Source organism: Mustelus asterias, chromosome 6 (genome assembly GCF_964213995.1).
Source record: "Mustelus asterias chromosome 6, sMusAst1.hap1.1, whole genome shotgun sequence".
NCBI lineage: Eukaryota > Metazoa > Chordata > Chondrichthyes > Carcharhiniformes > Triakidae > Mustelus > Mustelus asterias.
This window is the reverse complement of record NC_135806.1, coordinates 129,109,311-129,132,022: the sequence shown is the minus strand read 5'-3', so window position 1 is coordinate 129,132,022 and position 22,712 is coordinate 129,109,311.

Below are 22,712 nucleotides of genomic sequence, written 5' to 3'. Positions count from 1 at the left end.
AGTGACCCAAGCCGGGAATCGAACCCGGGTCCCTGGCGCTGTGAGACAGCAGTGCTAACCACTGTGCCATCGTGCCGCCCAATACAGACGGTTGTTGGTGAAGGCAGCTGCAAACAGCCTGCAGAAGGTGCTTCCTGTGTATTATAAAGAACAAAGAAAAGTAGAGCACAGGAACAAGCCTGTGCCGATTATGATGCGCTAACTAAACTAAAAAAAAACTTCTGCCCTTACTCGGTCCGTATCCCTCTATTTCCCCCATATTCAGGCACCCATCCAGATGTCTCTTAAACATTGCTAATATGCCTGCTTTCACCACCTCCTCTGGTAGCGTGTTCCAGGCATCCACCACACTCTCCATAGAATCCGTAGAATCCCTACAGTGCAGAAGGAGGCCATGTGGCCCATCAAGTCTGCGCCGACCACAAACTCACCCAGCCCCTATCCCCATAGCCCCACGTATTGATCCTGCTCGTCCCCCTGACACTAAGTGACAATTTTGCATGGCCAATCCACCTAATCCGCACATCTTTGGACTATGGCAGGAAACCGGAGTACCCGGAGGAAACCCACGCAGACATGGGGAGAATGTGCAAACTCCACACAGAAAGTGACCCAAGCCAGGAATCGAACCTGGGTCTCTGGTGCTGTGAGGCAGCAGTGCTAACCACTGTGCCACCATGCGGCCCCCATCCTCTGCCTCTGCGTGAAAAACTTCCCCCGTACATCTCCCTCAAACTTTGCCCCTCTCACCTTGAACCTGTGCCCCCTTGTGATTCACACTTCCGCCTCTGACTATCCACCCTGGCTATGCCTCTCATAATTTTGTAGACCTCTATCAGGTCTCCCCTCAGCCTCCATCTTTCCAATGAAAACACTCCCAGTTTATTCAACCTCTCCTCATATCTAACATCCCCAAGACCAGACAACATCCTCGTGAACCTTCTTTGCACTCTTTCCAAAGCTTCCACGTCCTTCTGGTAGTGTGGTGACCAAAACTGCATGCAATACTCCAAATACAGCCTAACCAAGGTTTTACATAGTTGCAGCATGATTTCCCAACTCTTGTACTGAAAGCAGAATGTGGGTTAACACATATTTAGAATATTCTCACCTGTTAACTGGGTTGGCACAAGGTTAGACATGAGCTTTGCAGCTTTGAACTCAGATTTAGCCTGGGCTGATGAAGTGTGACTCGCACCTATCCCTGTTGACTGCAAAAGCCTTGTGCAATACAAGTAAGACTTTGCTGTATTATTGTAAGATTTTATCATTGGATCTCGTCACAGGTAGATAGGGTGGTGAAGAGGATGTTTAGCACTCTTGCCTCCATTGGCCAGAGCATTGAATACAAGAGTTGGGGCGTAACGTTACATCTGTACAAGACATTGGTGAGGCCATATTTGGGATGTAATCCTGGTCGCCCTGTTATATGAAGAATATTATTAGACAGGAAAGGGTGCAAAAAAGATTTACAAGGATGTTACGGGGCTTGGAAGGTTTGAATTATAAGGAGAGGCTGGATAGGCTGGTACTTTTTTCTCTGGAGCGGAGAAGGTGATTCACTTTGGAAGGAGTAACAGGATTACAGAGTACTGGGCTAATGGTAAAATACTTGGTAGTGTGGATGAACAGAGAGATCTCGGTGTCCATGTGCATAGATCCCTGAAAGTTGGCACCCAGGTTGATAGGGTTGTTAAGAAGGCGTACGGAGTGTGAGCTTTTATTGGTAGAGGTATTGAGTTTTGGAGCCAGGAGGTCATGTTGCAGCTGTACAAACCTCTGGTGCGGCCGCACTTGGAGTATTGCGTACAGTTCTGGTCACCACATTATAGGAAGGATGTGGATGCATTGGAAAGGGTGCAGAGGAGATTTACTAGGATGTTGCTTGGTATGATGGGAAGGTCTTATGGGGAAAGGCTGAGGGACCTGAGGTTGTTTTCGTTAGAGAGAAGAAGGTTAAGAGGTGACGTAATAGAGGCATACAAGATGATCAGAGGATGAGATAGGTGGATAGTGAGATCCTTTTTCCTCAGATGGTGATAGCTAGCACGAGGGGACATAGCTTTAAATTGAGGGGTGATAGATATAGGACAGATGTCAGAGGTGGGTTCTTCACTCAGAGAGTGGTAAGGGCATGGAATGCCCTGCCTGCAGCCGTAGTGGACTCGCCAACATTAAGGGCATTTAAATGGTCATTGGATAAACACATGGCTGATATTGGAATAGTGTAGGTTAGATGGGCTTTAGATTGGTTTCACTGGTCGGTGCAACATCGAGGGCTGAAGGGCCTGTACTGCGCTGTAATGTTCTATGTTCTATGTCAGAATGAGGGGTGGCCTCATAAAGATTTATAAAATCATGAGGGGCACAGATAAGGTGAATTGCAAAGATCTTTTCCCCAGGGTAGGGGAGTCGGAAACTGGAGGACATAGGTTTAAGGTGAGAGGGAAAAGATTTAAAAGGGACCGGAGGGGCAACTTTTTTCACACAGAGGGTGGTGCATATATGGAATGAGGAGAGGAGGTGGTAGAGGCGGGTACAATTACAATGTTTAAAAGGCACATGGATGGGAAAGGTTTAGGGGATTTGGGCCAAATGCGGGCAAATGTGAGCAGTTCAGTTTAGGAAACGTGGTCGGCATGGACACGTTGGGCTGAAGGGCCTGTTTCCGTACTGTATATCTCTGTGACTCTATGGCCGTGATTTTACCAGCTCACTTCGCCCATTGGAGCGAGCTGGTAAAATCATATGATAGCCAAGAAATCAAGGCTCATGCCTGATTTCTCAGCTCTCGCGATCTTACTGACACCGGATTTTCGGCGCAGTCAGCCTTTCACCCATTTCCGGCGAGAGGCTGAATAATTTATTTGAATTTATTAAAATACCAATTTGCGTGGCATTAGCGAGCCAAGGACACAAATGTCCGGGCTCACTTGCCTTTGTGGCCTCACCGGGAGTGGTTCTCTCCGGAAGGAAAAACACCTGTTCACCATGAACGAGTTTCCCTCGCCAGTAGAACCAAAGGTCATTAAGGCCCCCTGGGGAGGCCAAGGGCAAAGGGGGAGTGACCCTTGGACAGTGCCAGCCTGGCAGTACCAGTCTGGGACCTTTGCACTACCAGCCTGGTACTTTGGCAATACACACTGGGCACCTTGGCACTGCCCATTGAAGAGGGCCCGATAGGGGAGGAAGTGGGGGTACCTGCTACCACTGTGCGTGCAATTGGTGGGGGAGGGGGTCGCACTGCGCACTCTGCCTGTGATCGGTCGGGGGGGGGCAATGGCTGCAGCTCTGCATGCGATTGGTGGGAGGGATGGCTGCAGCTCTTCATGCGATTGGTGGAGGGGGAGGGGTGTCCGTTGCTGCTCTGCATGTGATCGTTTGGGGGAGGGAGGGAGGAACGATCAGTCTGGATGGTGGGTGGGCAGCAGAGGGGCGATATTCTCGGAGACTGTGGGGCTCGGGATCGGCCCCAGGCCTCCGCAATTGCGATGGGCGGGGTGTTGGGTTGAGACTGGCTGCAACAGCAGAGGCCTGACAGCTCTCTCTCTTATGAGATGCCCTCATAAGAACAGGATATGGCGCTCGACTCATCGATCAACAGTTCTGACGCGCCACAGCGAAAAACTGCACCGACCTCCTCAGAAGACAAACACGGGACACGGTGGACAGAGTACCCTTCGTCGTCCAGTACTTCCCCGGAGCGGAGAAGCTACAGCATCGCCTCCGGAGCCTTCAACATGTAATTGATGAAGATGAACATCTCGCCAAGGCCATCCCCACACCCCCACTCCTTGCCTTCAAACAACCACGCAACCTCAAACAGACCATTGTCCGCAGCAAACTACCCAGCCTTCAGGAGAACAGTGACCACGACACCACACAACCCTGCCACAGCAACCTCTGCAAGACGTGCCGGATCATCGACACGGATGCCATCATCTCACGTGAGAACACCATCTACCAGGTACACGGTACCTACTCTTGCAACTCGGCCAACGTTGTCTACCTGATACGCTGCAGGAAAGGATGTCCCGAGGCATGGTACATTGGGGAAACCATGCAGACGCTACGACAACGGATGAATGAACACCGCTCGACAATCACCAGGCAAGACTGTTCTCTTCCTGTGGGGGAGCACTTCAGCAGTCACAGGCATTCAGCCTTGGATCTTCAGGTAAGCGTTCTCCAAGGCGGCCTTCACGACACACGACAGCGCAGAGTCGCTGAGCAGAAACTGATAGCCAAGTTCTGCACACATGAGGACGGCCTAAACCGGGATGTTGGATTTATGTCACATTATCAGTAACCCCCACAGCTTTCCCCCTGATCTTGCAGAATCTCACTAACTGTTCTGTCTGGAGACAATACACATCTCTTTAACCTGTGTTGAATGCTCCCTCCACCCACATTGTCTGTACCTTTAAGACCTGGCTGGCTGTCGAGATTTGCATTCTAATTAGTATTCTGTAACTTGATTTCTGTGTCTGTGCACTGTTTGAGAGCAGATATCCGCTCCATCTGACGAAGGAGCAGTTCTCCGAAAGCTTGTGGTATTTGCTACCAAATAAACCTGTTGGACTTTAACCTGGTGTTGTGAGACTTCTTACTGAGCTCTCTCTCTGTCAGGCCTTTGCTGTTGCAATTGTGCATGTGCAGTCACAAGAGGTCTGCACATGCACAATAGCTCCCTCTGCTGATTGACCAAACTGGCTGGCGAATTAAGCCCCACTCTGTCTCCAGTAGCTAGAAACAGTCTAGACCATTTTTTCATGCATTAAGTGCACAAAATTGGGAGTAAAGACTCACCCAAAAAATGGATTTGCAACTATCCCATTTTCACGCTAGCTGCACACTTAGAATTTTTCTCGTAAAATTCCGCCCTATGACTCTCACTCTTAGTGCCTAAGGATCTACAGCACAAATCTGTCCTCACTTATTTGCATTCATGTTAAAAAATTAAAAAATACACATCCTGGACCCATAGAACATGTGCCAACTGAATATTGCAGAATATTAAACCTCTGCGACTTAGGGTACAGAAGCATACATAATGTCACAGGATTTATAATCCAGAGCTCTCATTTAATAGTCTGTAGGATAAGACTTTAATTCCCATTTTGCAATTGGAGAATTTAAATTCAATGAACGAAATAAGGTTTTAATTTGGGACCCGGTGACCACAGAGGTACCAGATTGTTGTAAAAGTCCACCAGCTTTGCTAATGCCCTTTAGGGGAGGATGGTGCGCACGTGATGGTGCATTTTTCTTCATTTGACCCATAGACAGGCTGTATAAGACCTGTGACATGTTTGAATGTCCCTGAGGAGGAGGTTGGGAAGACTGTGCTGGTAGATGGTGTTAGGATGACTGTCGATAAAATAGATCACAAGTCACCAAAGTCTGGGGACTCCTTGAGTCATATGAGAGATGTTTAGGAATGAGTGCATCTTCACAAGCAACTGACAACCTTACAATTGTTCTGAAACCTGGGAAAATGATGGTGTTGCGGCAACATCACTGCTCCAGCAGCATGAGTTCAATTCCCGCCACAGCAGCTGGTGGAATTTAAATCTGAAATTGAAAGCCAGGGTGGGATTTCCGGGCCCCTCCTGCCGGTGGGATATTCCAGTTGGAGTTGACCCCCTCAGAGGGTTCACTCAGAGGCTGGTGAGTGTCTGGAATGAGCTGCTAGGGGCAGGAGCAGAGGCGAGTACAATTTTGTCTTTTAAAAAGCATTTAGACAGTTCCAGGTGGGTATAGAGGGATATGGGCCAAATACAGGCAATTGGGACTAACTTAGTGGTAGCAACTGGGCTGCATTGACAAGTCGGGATGAAGGGCCTGTTTCCGTGCTGTAAACCTCTCTGACTCTAAGCCTGCACCAACAACAATCTCACCCAGGCCCTATCCTCATAACCCCACTTCCCCACAAATGTAATCCCCCTGATACTGAGCATGGACAATCACCTAACCAGCACATCTTTAGACTGTGGGAGGAAACCGGAGCACCCGGAGAAAACCCACGCAGACACGGGGAGAATGTGCAAACTCCACACAGTCAACCTAGGCCAGAATCGAACCCAGGTCCCTGGCGCTGTAAGGCAGCAATGCTGACCACTGTGCCACAGTGCCATCCCTAGCTGTTAGATCATCACAAAAAAAACCATCAAGTTTGTTTCCTTTAGGAAAGAGAACCCGCTATTCCTGGCCTGGTTAATATGTGACTCCAGTTCCCTGCCAGAGCGACTGTTTTCTTACTGAATAAGTGAGATTAAGTGAGGTAACCTCTTGTATCGATTTCCTCTTGTGTATCCTGATCTATCTTCTGCCTGAATTGCCTGAGCCTATGTCAGTTTTCTTACTGTTGCTTTGTCAAATTGTTGGTGTAAATCTGGTGTGAAGTTCTGAAGCGATTCTGAAGCTTATCTGGACTGACACACTCTCCTCCAGGCAGTTCCAGCCTGCTCCACTTCAGTTATTCGGGTGGGACTGGGACTGCAGTAGCAGTGCAAAGCAAAACTGTTTCTCACCAATATTGCAATGCAGTGCATCCGGTATTAACCATGGCCTGGCTTAATTCATAGCCAATTCCTTCTTCTTGGTTCTCAGTAGATGAGCTGTAGAGTCCGAGCTGCCAGAGAGTCCGTATTATCCAGCAAGGAACATGGAAATGTAGGAATGCATAAGAGCTCTACCATCCATCAGAACAATCATAGAAATCATAGAAACCCTACAGTGCAGAAGGAGGCCATTCGGCCCACCGAGCATGCCGAATGCCTTCTTCACCACTCTGTCCACCTGTGACTCCACTTTCAAGGAGCTATGAACCCCTAGATCTCTTTGTTCTATAACTCTCCCCAACACCCGACCATTAACTGAGTAAGTCCAGCTCTGGTTCGATCTACCAAAATGCTTCACCTCGCATTTTTCTAAATTAAACTCCATCTGCCATTCATCAGCTCACTGGCCCAATTGATCAAGATCCCATTGCAATCATAGATAACCTTCTTCACTGTCCACTATGCCACCAATTTTGGCGTCATCTGCAATCTTACCTCCTAAATTCTCATCCAAATCATTCATATAAATGGCAAATAACAGTGGACCCAGCACCGATCCCTGAGGCACACCGTTGGCCACAGACTTCCAGTTTGAAAAACAACCTTCTAAAACCACTCTCAGTCTTCTGTCATCAAGCCAATCTTGTATCCATTTGGTTACCTCACCCTGGATCCCATGAGATTTAACTTTCTGCAACAACCTACCATGCGGTACCTTGTCAAAGGCCTTGCTAAAGTCCATGTAGACAACATCAACTGCACTGCCCTCATCTACCTTCTAGGTTACCCCTTTAAAAAACTCAATCAAATTTGTGAGACATGATTTTCCACTCACAAAGCTAAGCAGACTGTCCCTAATCAGCCCTTGCCTCTCTAAATGCCTGTAGATCCTGTCTCTCAGAATACCTTCTCACAGCTTACCCACTAAAGATGTCAGGCTCACCAGCCTGTAGTACCCAGGCTTTCCTGTGCAGCCCTTCTTGAACAACATTTGCTACCCTCCAATCTTCAGGCACCTCACCTGCAGGTGGTAGTCTGCCTCCCTGGTGCCGGGGTACTGGATGTCTCCGAGAGGGTAGGAAGCATATTTAAAAAGGAAGGTAGTCAAACTGATGTGATTGTACACATTGGTGGAAATGATGTAGGTAGGAAGAGCAGGGGGGTCATACGAGAGAAATTCAGGGAGTTGGGTGCTAGGCTAAAAAGTAAGACCTCCAGGGTAGCAATCTCTGGACTGCTCCCGGTGTCTAGTGCAAGTGAGGCTCGGAACAGGGAGATTCTACAGTTGAATGCGTGGCTAAAGGACTGGTGCAAGAGGGAGGGTTTTAAATTCATAGATAACTGGGAAATCTTCAAGTCAGGATGGCAACTGTACAGAAAGGATGGGTTACACCTTAACTGGAAGGGAGCAAATATCCTGGCTGGGAGTTTTGCTAGAGTGTTTCGGCAGGATTTAAACTAGTGTGGCAGGGGGGTGGGGAACAAAACAGGAGGTCAGTAAATACTGAGGCTGGGGTCGAGCTGGGGGCTAGGGCAAGGCTAGCTAAGAAGAGGAGCACTCTGGAGGAGGAGGACCTGACTGGGCCTGGAGGTCTGGAGTGCATCTGCTTCAATGCGAGGAGTGTAACGGGTAAAACAGACGAACTTAGGGCCTTAATGCTTATGCGGAATTTGGATGTGGTTGCGGTGACGGAAACTTGGTTAAAAGAAGGACAGGACTGGCAGCTGAATATTCCGGGGTATAAGTGTTTTAGGCGAGACAGAGGAGGGGCTAAAAAAGGTGGGGGAGTAGCGATATTAGTTAAGGAGCATATTACCGCGGTGCAGAGGGGAGGCAACTTAGAGGGGTCATGTACTGAGTCGCTGTGGGTGGAACTCAGAAACAGGAAGGGTGCAGTCACTATGCTGGGGGTGTACTACAGACCACCCAACAGCCCACGGGAAGTGGAGGAAAGGATATGTCAGGAGATTCTGGATAGGTGCAGAAAACATAGGGTTGTTGTAGTGGGGGACTTTAATTTCCCTGGCACAGACTGGAAAGTGCTGAGAGCTGGGGGTCCGGATGGGGAGGAATTTGTAAAATGCGTACTGGAAGGTTCTTTGGAACAGTATGCAGATAGCCCGACTAGAGAGGGGGCTATACTGGACCTAGTTCTGGGAAATGAGCCCGGTCAGGTCGTCAAAGTTTCGGTAGGGGAACATGTGGCAAATAGTGACCACAACTCTGTTAACTTTAGGATAGTAATGGACAAGGATGAGTGCTGTCCTACGGGCAGGGTGCTAAATTGGGGGAAGGCTGACTATAGCCGGATTAGGCAGGAATTGGTGGATGTTGATTGGGAGAGGATGTTCGAGGGTAAGTCCGCGTCTGGCATGTGGGAGTCTTTTAAGGAACTATTGATAAGGCTGCAGGATAGGCATGTGCCTGTAAAAAGGAAAGATAGGAAAGGTAGGATTCGAGAGCCGTGGATAACCAGGGAAATTGAGGATCTGATTAAAATGAAAAGGGAGGCGTACGTTAAGTCCAGGCAACTGAAAACAGATGGAGCTCTGGAGGAATACAGAGAGAGTAGGAAAGAACTCAAACGGGGAGTTAGAAGGGCAAAAAGAGGTCACGAGATGTTCTTGGCAGGCAGGATTAAGGAGAATCCTAAGGCATTCTATTCATACGTTAGGAACAAAAGAGTTGTCAGGGAGAAAATCGGACCTCTCAGGGACAAAGGAGGGGAATTATGCTTAGAACCCAAGGGAATAGGGGAGATCCTAAATGAATACTTTGCATCGGTATTCACGAAGGAGAGGGGCGTGTTAACCGGGAGTGTCTCGGAGGGAGGTGTTGATCCGTTAGAGAAAATCTTCATTACAAGAGAGGAAGTGTTAGGTTTTTTAGGGAACATTAAAACTGACAAAGCCCCAGAGCCTGATGGCATCTATCCTCGACTGCTCAGGGAGACGAGAGGTGAAATTGCTGGGCCTCTGACAGAAATCTTTGTCGCTTCTTTGGACACGGGTGAGGTCCCTGAGGATTGGAGGATAGCAAATGTGGTCCCGTTGTTTAAGAAGGGTAGCAGGGACAACCCGGGAAATTATAGGCCGGTGAGCTTGACGTCCGTGGTAGGGAAGTTGTTGGAGAGGATTCTTAGAGACAGGATGTATGTGCATTTAGAACGGAACAATCTCATTAGTGACAGACAGCATGGTTTTGTAAGAGGGAGGTCGTGCCTTACAAATTTGGCGGAGTTTTTTGAGGAAGTGACAAAAACGGTTGATGAAGGAAGGGCCGTGGATGTCGTCTATATGGATTTCAGTAAGGCATTTGACAAAGTCCCACATGGCAGGTTGGTTAAGAAGGTTAAGGCTCATGGGATACAAGGAGAAGTGGCTAGATGGGTGGAGAACTGGCTTGGCCATAGGAGACAGAAGGTAGTGGTCGAAGGGTCTTTTTCCGGCTGGAGGTCTGTGACCAGTGGTGTTCCGCAGGGCTCTGTACTGGGACCTCTGCTATTTGTGATATATATAAATGATTTGGAAGAAGGTGTAACTGGTGTAATCAGCAAGTTTGCGGATGACACGAAGATGGCTGGAATTGCGGATAGCAAAGAGCATTGTCGGGCAATACAGCAGGATGTAGATAGGCTGGAAAATTGGGCGGAGAGGTGGCAGATGGAGTTTAATCCGGATAAATGCGAAGTGATGCATTTTGGAAGAAATAATGTAGGGAGGAGTTATCCAATAAATGGCAGAGTCATTAGGAGTATAGAAACACAGAGGGACCTAGGTGTGCAAGTCCACAAATCCTTGAAGGTGGCAACACAGGTGGAGAAGGTGGTGAAGAAGGCATATGGTATGCTTGCCTTTATAGGACGGGGTATAGAGTATAAAAGCTGGAGTCTGATGATGCAGCTGTATAGAACGCTGGTTAGGCCACATTTGGAGTACTGCGTCCAGTTCTGGTCGCCGCACTACCAGAAGGACGTGGAGGCATTGGAGAGAGTGCAGAGAAAGTTTACCAGGATGTTGCCTGGTATGGAGGGTCTTAGCTATGAGGAGAGATTGGGTAGCCTGGGGTTGTTCTCCTTGGAAAGACGGAGAATGAGGGGAGATCTAACAGAGGTATACAAGATTATGAAGGGTATAGATAGGGTGAACAGTGGGAAGCTTTTTCCCAGGTCGGAGGTGACGATCACGAGGGGTCACGGGCTCAAGCTGAGAGGGGCGAAGTATAACTCAGACATCAGAGGGACGTTTTTTACACAGAGGGTGGTGGGGGCCTGGAATGCGCTGCCAAGTAGGGTGGTGGAGGCAGGCACGCTGACATCGTTTAAGACTTACCTGGATAGTCACATGAGCAGCCTGGGAATGGAGGGATACAGACGATTGGTCTAGTTGGACCAAGGAGCGGCACAGGCTTGGAGGGCGGAAGGGCCTGTTTCCTGTGCTGTACTGTTCTTTGTTCTTTGTTCTTTGTTATCTGTCAATGATTCAAATATCTCTGCTAGGGGACCCACAACTTTCTATACTGGGCCCAGGGATTTATCTACCTTGAGTTGGTGAGCAGAACAGAGAGGTACAGTTCATAACTGAAGTTACACACTACCCCACATGAGCAGTTTAAAGTGAAGCAGGGAATTGGACTAGAAACATAGAAACATAGAAAAAACTATAGCACAAAACAGGCCCTTCGGCCCCACAAGTTGTGCCGAACATATCCCTACCTTTTAGGCCTACCTATAACCCTCCATCCTATTAGGTCCCATGTACTCCTCCAGGAGTCTCTTAAAAGACCCGATTGAGTTTGCCTCCACCACCACTGATGGCAGCCGATTCCACTCGCCCAGTACCCTCTGGGTGAAAAACTTCCCCCTAACATTTCCCCTGTACCTACCCCCAAGCACCTTAAACCTGTGTCCTTTTGTAGCAGCCATTTCCACCCTGGGAAAAAGCCTCTGAGAGTCCACCCGATCTATGCCTCTCAACATCTTATACACCTCTATCAGGTCTCCTCTCATCCTACGTCTCTCCAAGGAGAAAAGACCGAGCTCCCTCAGCCTATCCTCTTAAGGCATGCCACTCATAGAAACATAGAAACATAGAAACCCTACAGTGCAGAAAGAGGCCATTCAGCCCATCGAGTCTGCACCGACCACAATCCCACCCAAGCCCTACCCCCACATATTTACCCGCTAATCCCTCTAACCTACGCATTTCAGGACTCTAAGGGACAATTTTTAACCTGGCCAATCAACCTAACCCGCACATCTTTGGACTGTGGGAGGAAACCGGAGCACCCGGAGGAAACCCACGCAGACACGAGGAGAATGTGCAAACTCCACACAGACAGTGACCCGAGCCGGGAATCGAACCCGGGACCTTGGAGCTGTGAAGCAGCAGTGCTAACCACTGTGCTACCGTGCCGCCCACTCAATCCAGGCAACATCCTTGTAAATCTCCTCTGCACCCTTTCAATCTTTTCCACATCCTTCCTGTAATGAGGCGACCAGGACTGAGCACAGAACTGTAGAAACGTTAAATGCGCAGAGCCGAACATTGGTGTGTGGGAAAAGAATTCATCATTTTTGCAGCTGATTAGGTGCCAATCATAGTCACAGCTGGGTCTTAAGACTGTTGGGTAAATTTTTACAACATATACAGTGACTATATTGAAAATAAGGACATCTGCATAAAAAAGCACAGCTGATGCCAGTCCCTAAGGTGTTCAGCTCATATTGCATGAGATTTGGTTTAGCTTAGCTGGGTTCAAGTGTTCCTTTATCATTTTACTCCAAGATCCTGGATCAACAGAATAAGACTGAGGGGATCTGCACAGGGTCAACCCTTTTTGAATGCTGTGTTACCAAAATATCCCGTGGGAAATGCATGAGCATTTAAAGTGCACAGTGCCAAGTCTTGCATATCTGTAGAACAATATTGCATGACAGCTTGTCAAAAATTTAACAAATTCTAATTATATACCGCATGGAGAAAAATATATTTCTTATTCAAATCAGCAGCGCACGTTTGCTACTATATTTTTGGGTGACCTATTGGATCTAAAGAATGTGACATATTTACACTCTCGATGCCAATAAATTCTAAACATTAGCGCTGCGTTTCTCCCATCCCATCCCTTTCGAAAATCCGGCACTGGGAGAGGCTAGAGGGGCACGAACTCTAGCGTGAATCCCGTGCATCGCCCCCCAACATGATTTTCCCGGCCTGCTGCATTAAAAAATTAGGGCAGCGGCATGAGAGAATCGCAGCCTGGGTGCCAGATTTCTAATCCTCAAAATTGACCATAATGACCTTTGCAGTTCAAGCTGCCCAAGGCTCAGTATGTGCATCCCAAAATTACTCTAAAAGGCTGATTTTTTGGCTTCCCACCTTCACTATATTATTTGTTTTAATCGAATGTTTTCAGTTTACTTTATTTTGTTTGCCATGTTGGAAAGCAAAAGTCATTTGAAGGGATTTATATTTGTATTGGTATATATTATAAATAAGGTATAGTGTCAAGTGCGTTCAATTTAATGTTTCTGTTTAAGGAAGGATAACACCTATAGTTAGATTCATGCTGGACAAAGGTGTTTGTATGTGTGGGGGTTGGTTCAGTTCCAACTGTGCTTCTGTTGTGCTTAGAGAGGGTTATGGTGTGGAGAGTTAATAGAGTCTGGCAGAAATTGCCTTGAAAGGTAGGAAGGATATTGAGTTTTAGTTTTTAGATTAATTTGTTTACAGTTGAAGAAGGGCACCAGGGAGTAAACATCATTCAACTCTGCTAGGCGAAACTGGGCAGCACAGGGGTACTGCAAAAAGGCAGACTTCCCAAAGCAGCAGATACAGTCCAGATATGTAGGGAATTGGGATAGAAAGAATGTCCTAAGAAGATAGAAGTTAAGAGAACAGAGGTCAAGGTGTTCGTGAGAATTCAAGGGGAAAACAAAGTTATGTGAGTGTAAGACAGTTGAAATAAACAGAGTTAAAGTAGGAAAGCAGACTTCAGTGGTAAATCATTCCATTGAGTCTAGGAATCGATAGTTAAAGCAATTGTGAACTGTTTGTACAACAGTCAAAACAAAGAATTCCTGAAAGGGATGTTGAAAATCCTGGATGCAGGATTCTTTGTTAAAAATGGAGCAGAAGCTTTGTTTAAATGAGTTATTCCTCTTCAGCTCACAAGACCTTCAACCGATGTTATATACCAGATACATCGATGATATTTTCTTCCTTTGGACTCATGGTGAACAATCACTGAAACAACGACATGATGACATCAACAAGTTCCATCCCGCCATCAGACTCACCACGGACTACTCTCCGGAATCGGTTGCGTTCTTGGACACACGCATCTCCATCAAGGACGGTCACCTGAGCACTTCACTATACCGCAAGCCCACAGATAACCTCACGATGCTCCACTTCTCCAGTTTCCACCCTAAACATGTTAAAGAAGCCATCCCCTACGGACAAGCCCTCCGTATACACAGGATCTGCTCAGATGAGGAGGATCGCAACAGACACCTCCAGACACTGAAAGATGCCATCATAAGAACAGGATATGGTGCTCGACTCATCGATCGACAGTTCCAATGCGCCACAGTGAAAAACCACACCGACCTCCTCAGAAGACAAACATGGGACACGGCGGACAGAGTACCCTTCATCGGCCAGTACTTCCCCAAAACAGAGGAGCTACAACATCTTCTCCGGAGCCTTCAACATGTCATCGATGAAGGCGAACATCTCGCCAAGGCCATTCTCACACCCCGACTTCTTGCCTTCAAAACAATCGCACAACCTCAAACAGACCATTGTCCGCAGCAAACTACCCAGCCTTCAGGAGAACATTGACTACGATACCACACAACCCCGTCACAGCAACCTCGGCAAGACGTGCCGGATCATTGACACGGATGCCATCATCTCATTTGAGAACACCATCCACCAGGTACACGGTACATACTCTTGTGACTCGGCCAACGTTTTCTACCTGATACATTGCAGGAAAGGATGTCCCGAGGCATGGTACATTGGGGAGACCATGCAGACACTTTGACAACGGATGAATGGTCACCGCTTGACAATCACCAGGCAGGAGTGTTCCCTTCCTGTCGGGGAACACTTCAGCAGTCACGGGCATTCAGCCTCTGATCTTCGGGTAAGCGTTCTCCAAGGCGGCCTTCACGAGAACGCTGAATTGCTGACCAGAAACTGATAGCCAAGTTCCGCACACATGAGGACGGCCTTAACCGGGATCTTGAGATCATGTCACACTATCTGTAACCCCCATGACTTGCCTGGGCTCGCAAAATCTCACTAACTGTCCTGGCTGGAGACAATACACATCTCTTTAACCTGTGCTTGGCCCTCTCTCCACTCACATTGTCTGTACCTTTCAGACTTGATTACCTGTAAAGAACAAAGAAAATTACAGCACAGGAACAGGCCCTTCGGCCCTCCAAGCCTGCACCAACCATGCTGCCTGACTGAATTAAAACCCCCTACCCTTCTGGGGACCATATCCCTCTATTCCCATCCTATTCATTGTATTTGTCCAGGCGCCCCTTAAATGTCACTATCGTATCTGCTTCCATTACCTCCCCCGGCAGCGAGTTCCAGGCACCCACCACTCTCTGTGTAAAAAACTTGCCTCATACATCTCCTTTAAACCTTGCCTCTCGCACCTTAAACCTTACCCCCTAGTAATTGACTCTTCCACCGTGGGAAAAAGCTTCTGACTATCCACTCTGTCCATGTGCCTCATAATCTTGTAGACCTCCATCAGGTCGCCCCTCAACCTCCGTCGTTCAATGTGAACAAACCAAGTTTCTCCAACCTATCCTCATAGCTAATGCCCTCCATGGCAGGCAACATCCTGGTAAATCTTTTCTGTACCCTCTCCAAAGCCTCCACATCCTTCTGGTAATGTGGCCACCAGAATTGAACACTACATTCCAAGTGCGGCCTAACTAAGGTTCTATAAAGCTGCAACATACCTTGCCAATTTTTAAAATCAATGCCCCGGCCAATGAAGGCAAGCATGCCGTTTGCCTTCTTGACTACCTTCTCCACCTGCATTACCACTTTCAGTAACCTGTGTACCTGTACACCCAGATCCCTCTGCCTATCAATACTCTTAAGGGTTTTGCAATTTACTGTATATTTCCTATCTTTATTAAACCTTTCAAAATGCATTACCTCACATTTGTCCGGATTAAACTCCATCTGCCATCTCTCCGCCCAAGCCTCCAACCGATCTATATTCTGCTGTATCCTCTGATGTTCCTCATCACTATCCGCAAATCCACCAACCTTTGTGTCGTCCGCAAACTTACTAATCAAACCAATTACATTTTTTTCTAAATCATTTATATATATTATGAACAGCAAAGATCCCAGCACTGATCCCTGAGTAACGCCACTTGTCACAGTGAGACTCGCATTCCAACCATTATCTTGTAAATTGAGTTTATGTCTACATATGCCCTGTTTGTGAACACAACGGCGGCACGGTAGCACAGTGGTTAGCACTGCTGCTTCACAGCTCCAGGGACCTGGGTTCGATTCCCGGCTTGGGTCACTGTCTGTGTGGAGTTTGCACATTTTCCTCGTGTCTGCGCGGATTTCCTCCGGGTGCTCCGGTTTCCTCCCACAGTCCAAAGATGTGCGGGTTAGGTTGATTGGCCATGCTAAAATTGCCCCTTAGTGTCCTGGGATGCGTAGATTAGAGGGATTAGCGAGTAAAATATGTAGGGATATGGGGGTAGGGCCTGGGTGGGATTGTGGTCGGTGCAGACTCGATGGGCCGAATGGCCTCTTTCTGTCCTGGAGGGTTTCTATAATTTCTACGACAACTCCTCATTCACCTGAAGAAAGAGCGACACTCCGAAAGCTTGTGCTACCAAATATACCTGTTGGACTTTAACCTGGTGTTGTGAGACTTCTTACTGTTATTTAGAAAACCCAGACTGGAGTTCAGAATGCAAACTACTGGTGGGAAGCATTGTTATGAAAGGTATTTTTAAAGTGTGTTTTTTGGAAATGGAATTTGGAAAATCTCAGGTGACAATCATCTGGTGGCATTTTGAAGAGAAATAGACATTCACTTGGGTACGTATTTGAGAGTGTATTTGACCACATCCAATCTGCATGTTTAAAAGGCACTTTGTGTTATTGAGACCATTGTAGCTTAAGATATGCTTTATAATCCATATAATTCTTAAAAATCTATGTATATTTGTGAAGTAAAGGGGTTTTGTATCATAATTCAACTTTTTATGTTAAATATTTTTTGTTGTTGTTAAAGCTAATTAGCAGTCCTGTTACTCTGTTCCTCAACATTTTTAAACTAAGCAAAACTTACAGTCTTTTGAACCATTGTTCCATCCTGGGATCTTTCCATCCAGTTAAAACAGCAACTGGGATTGTATCAACTGGCTGGTTTGAGATGATGTGGAGATACCGGCGTTGGACTGGTTTTGGATGATTCACTAAGTTTTTTCTGCTGGCGTAAACATGGGTCGGTTTTGAGATGCACAGTCAGAATGTCCCAGGATGAGAAATTGTCCTTTTACTAATGATTTCAGAGGATTAGCTCCTCCAGATCAGGTCCGCATATCACACCTAAGAGGACAATGTGTAGAATTTTGTGGCGCTTTGGATCATCTCTGCTTTATATTGTTGTATCATCCATAAATATCTGCAAAGAGCTAGGAACTAATGAGCTAAGAACTAATTGTGATGTGTGAGTGTTCCGGGGGAGCACATTTCACGGCGAACATGGAGAAATAAGGATTTGTAACATAACCAGTTCAAACCAGTCCGTCTTGTGTACAAGATGGCATGGAATGTTAAAAATAAAGAGTTCTGATATTTCCAAGCTTAAACTGTGATTATTCAACATCTGGGAACCAGAAGACAACAAGAATACATAGCATGGTGGCAGCAAATGTCAAGACATTTCAAATTAATTTAGGTTCTGATTTGGAAAAACCGACCCATGTTTACGCCAGCAGAAAAAACTTAGTGAATCATCCAAAACCAAAAAAAATGAAATGCTGACCGACACAGAATGCACAACTACAGCACACAATGAATTGGGAAGCTGATGATTTTGTAGAGGGATTTGTGAAGTTTACACAAACGTGCAAATTGACCTTCAGTAATGTCCTAAAAAGGCACTTGAAATGAAGAGAAGGTCAGCTACATCCCTTCATCGGTAGGAGATTACAGATTAAGTGTATTTAACAGCTGGGAACTGACTAAAGAGGACAGCAAAGACATGGGCAAATTTCTTTGAAAGCTTCAGTACCCACCTGCAATCAAAATTGATCTGAACTCTCGGATCTAACATAATGAATTTCAAGATCTCACAGGAACTACACAAACCTATTGAGAATTTTGTAGCAAGATTTAAAATCGCAGTTAGAAAATATAAATTTGAGGACACAGATGAAGGGCTGATAGATCAATTAATTTGGGCTTTGGCACGACCTGAAGTACAGAATGTGCTAATTAGGGAGGACAATCTCACAAGACGTGGTGGCATGATGGCAAAGTAGCACAGCTGCCTCATGGCGCCAGGGACCCGGGTTCAATTCCGACCTTGGGTGACTGTATTTGTGGAGCTTGCCTGCGTGAGTTTCCTCCAGGCGCTCTGGTTTCCTCCCACTGTCCAAAGATGTGCGGGTTAGGTTGATTGGCCATGCTAAATTGCCCTTTGAAAGACGTGCTGGTTAGGTGTATTGATCCAAACAGGCACCAGAGTGTGGTGACTCGGAGAATTTCACAGTAACTTCATTGCAGTGTTAATGTAAGCCTTATTTGTGACTAATAAATAAACTTTAACTTTAACTTTAGTGTCAGAGGCACTATCAGAGTAATTACATGAGGTTACGGGGATAGGACCTGGGTGGAATTGTTGTAGGTGCAGGTTCGATGGGCCAGGTGGCCTCCTCCTGCACTGTAGGGAATTCTATGAATCTGTGAATTCGCAGACAGAAAGAAATGTTCTGCATGTGGATCAATCTGCAGAGGATGTGGAGAGGCCAATCACTGGGAAAAGATATACAGAACAAAGGGAGTGGGTGGGAGGTGAGGCACCAGAGGAAGACTGATGGGCTGAATGGACAGGAAAAGAAACCAAAACATCCATGTGCTGAAAGAAGACAGTGTGTCTGAGAACAGGATTGACATAGGAACCATATAACCGCATGAACCACCATATAGCCGGCGGCACAGTGTTTAGCACTGCTGACTCAGCGCAAGGGACCTAGGTTTGATTCCCAGCTTGGATCACTGTCTGTGCGGAGTCTCCACACTCTCCCCGTGTCTCCGGGTGCTCCGGTTTCCTCCCACAGTGCGAAATACGTGCTGGGTATGTGCATTAGCCATGCTAAATTCTCCCTCAGTGTATCCCGAACAGGCGCCGGAGTGTGGCAACTAGGGGATTTTCACAGTAATTTCAAAGCAGTGCTAATGTAAGCCTACTTGTGATACACTTAAAAAAACTTAAAAGAAATGATGTGACAGTTCCCAAGGAAAAGAAAACCATTCACTTCAGGAAGCGGGTGAGAGAAAAGCACACAACGATAAACCTGCAGGTGAGGATTGATAACAGAGCATAGTATAACATCATCTCACTCAGACTCAGCCAGAAGATCATTCCTGCTCTGGAAGAAAATGGTTGTCCATAGAAATGTTCCAATTCCCTTCACACACCCACTGGTGCACTAAGGTGGACATTTGTCTGTTTCCATAACTAGTAATTCATAGAACAGGTCACTCGCCTGTTGCTGGGGCCTTTGCTTGAGGGAGCAACACTCCACATCAAGTGTGGCTGACCAGGAGCCTCTCCCACTCTTACCGCCAGCCATTGGCGTGTTGGAAGGATTTGCAGGTTGATGCTTAAACTGTTTGGCCACGTTATGAATGCACCTCCCTTGGCCATCAAGTCCTGGGGTGGGACTCGAACCCGGAGCTTTTGGTTCAGAGGCAGGGATGCTTCCCACTGTGCCCCAAGACCTCTGAGAGCCATCGGGAGGCGTTCTTAAAACAAACAATTTCATACTAATGACATTCAGGGAAACTGTAATTTAACAGCTGGGAACAACCCAAATCAAAGGGTCACACAAAGGAAAAATATTTATGTTCTTTGTCACTTAAGCAACTGGTCCTGCTATCTTGGGGTTGGATAGTTGTGAAGAGCTTCAGATTATCTCAATAAACATTGAAAGGGTGTTGGTGGCCAATGTTGTTGCCACTGGATCAGTAACTCAAAGTAATGCTCTGGAGACCTGGGTTCGAATCCCACCACAGCAAATGGTGGAATGAAAGTCGAATGATGACCATGAATCAATTTCCGTAAAACCCCATCTGACTCACTCATGTCCTCCAGGGAGGGAAATCTGCTGTCCTTACCTGGTCTAGCCTACATGTGACTCCAGAGCAATGTGGCACCCTCAATGTTTTCCCCTAGTAGGGTTCAACATGGAGGAGTACTGATTCATCACCAAGGGGAGCAGAATGTCAGACCACAGAATCCCTACAGTGTAGAAAGCGGCCATTCGGTCCATCAAACTTGCACCAACATCAATCCCACCCAGGCCCTATCACCATAACCACACATATTTACCCTGCTAGGCCCTTCCGGGGATGACGGGACTGATGTATGAGGAGAGATTGACTAGGTTAGGATTGTTTTCACTGGAGTTCCGATGAATCAGGGGGTATCTCATAGAGGCTTATAAAATTCTGACATGACTAGACAGGGTAGATTCAGGGAAGGTGTTCCTGATGGTGGGTGTGTCCAGAACCAGTGGTCACAGTCTGAGGATTCGGGATAGGACGGAGATGAGGAGACATTTCTTCACCCAAAGAGCAGTGAGCTTGTGAAATTCATTACCACTGGAAGTAGTCGATGGCAAAACATTGAATGTATTCCAGAGGCGACTGGATATAGCACTTGGGGCTAATGGGATCAAAGGTTATGGGGAGAAAGCAGGATTAGGCGATTGAGTTGGACGATCAGCCATGATCGTGATGAATGGCGGAGCAGGCTCAAAGGGCCAAATGGCCTCCTCCTGCTCCGATCTGCTATGTTTCTATGTTTCTTACTCTAAGGGGCAATTTAGCATGGCCAATCAACCTAACCTGCACATCTTTGGACTGTGGGAGGAGTTAGAATTGAGGCTCTATTTCTGTGAGGTGAGATTTTTACCTCAAAGCGAGGGGTTGAATTCAAATTCATGTCTCGCATGTGAAAAGATATCTAAAAGATATCTGTAAAATATACTCCGAAATATTTAGTAATGTATTAGGACTCTATTATAACTGAAGTTTTCTGATATATTGGCCAGAATTTAACACCCCGCCCACCATGGGGATCGGAGCGGGCGAGGGGCGGACAATGGGAAGGTCCGTTGACCTCGGGCGGGATTTTACGGTTTCGAGACAAGCGAGGTCGTAAAATCCCACTCATGATGCGTAAATACTCTGAGCATTTTAAACAAAATTAGAGTTTAAAATGAAACATGCTGATATAGTTGCACAGTGGTGGAAATACTTTACGAGCATTTCCTAATAACACCAATCTCTCGCATGGCCCAGTGGGCAAGATTAAATTCTGAGCTCCGACATGCAAAAAAAGATGTTTAGTAAGTGAGATCTGGAGTACTTACACAAAAGATGAATGAACGCTCTGCTGACACCTGTAGGAAAATGTCAAAGATAGTAACGTCATCTTTGCTAAAGGCAGCAGTCGACTTCAATCCTTAACCTACTTAGTTCTGCATTCTGCCTCAAGTGAATCTGATTCATACCAACAGCAAAATTACTGGTCTGTTGTGTTTGAATGTGCACTGTATTAACATGCGAGCTAGGCCATGATCAAACACAAGCAGGCTTGAAGCTATCCATCATACAGTTCAGTCATTTGAATCATGATCAGGATGCGGGCGGCACAGTGGTTAGCACTGTTGCCTCACAGCGCCAGGAACCCAAGTTCGATTCCGACTTCGGCTGACTGTGTGGCGTTTGCACATTCTCCCCGTGTCTGCGTGGGTTTCCTTTGGGTGCTCTGGTCTCCTCCCACAATCTAAATATTTGCAGGTTAGGTGGATTGGCAATGCTAAATTGCCCCCCCATGTCCCAAGATGTGTGGGTTAGGGGGATTGGCCATGCCAAATTGCCCCTCAGTGTCCAAAGATGTGTCAGTTAGGTGGATTAGCCATGTTGAATCACCCCTTAGTGTCACAAGATGTTTGGGTTAGGGGGATTGGCCACGCTAAATTGCACCTCAGTATCCAAAGATGTAAAGGTTAGATGGATTGGCCTGCTAAATTGCCCCATTTACTGTCCCAAGCTGTGTAGGTTAGGGGGATTAACAGAGTAAATACGTGTGGTTACGGGGATAGGGCCTGGGTAAGATGCTCTTTTGGAGAGTTGGTGCACTATCAATGGGCTGAATGGCCTCTTTCTGCACTGTAGGGATTCTCTGATTCAATGAATACTGATACTGGGGACACAATACGGGGTGGGGGAGTGGGGGGGTGGTGGTGTTGTGCACCTGGATAAGATGCTTTCTCAAAGGGTTGGTGCAGGCTCGATGGGCCAAATGGCCTCCTTCTGCACTTTAGGATTCTAATTATTGTCTCGTTATTTAACCTATCCATGCCTCTTAAGAGTTAAAAAACTATTTGAAACCAGTTTGTAAAATAGTAAAGCGGGCCTTGCATTTTAAGCAAAGTTGACCACTGTAGCAGAACACTCATGAATAGCTAATTAGTGCATCCAAGTAACTCAGAGCTATTTCCAATGCTATTAATAGGCTGTGATCAAACGAAAAACACTGCTCCAATTACAAGCACCACAGCCGTTTAAGAGAAACGTATAAAATGTATTTGCAATTATGGGTGGAACTTAATTTTGTCCTCCGAGGTGAGTTTGATGGAAGGGAGTCATTTAACAAACAAAGAACAAAGAACAATACAGCACAGGAACAGGCCCTTCGGCCCTCCAAGCCCGTGCCGCTCCCTGGTCCAAACTAGACCATTCTTTTGTATCCCTCCATTCCCACTCCGTTCATGTGGCTATCTAGATAAGTCTTAAACGTTCCCAGTGTGTCCGCCTCCACCACCTTGCCTGGCAGCGCAT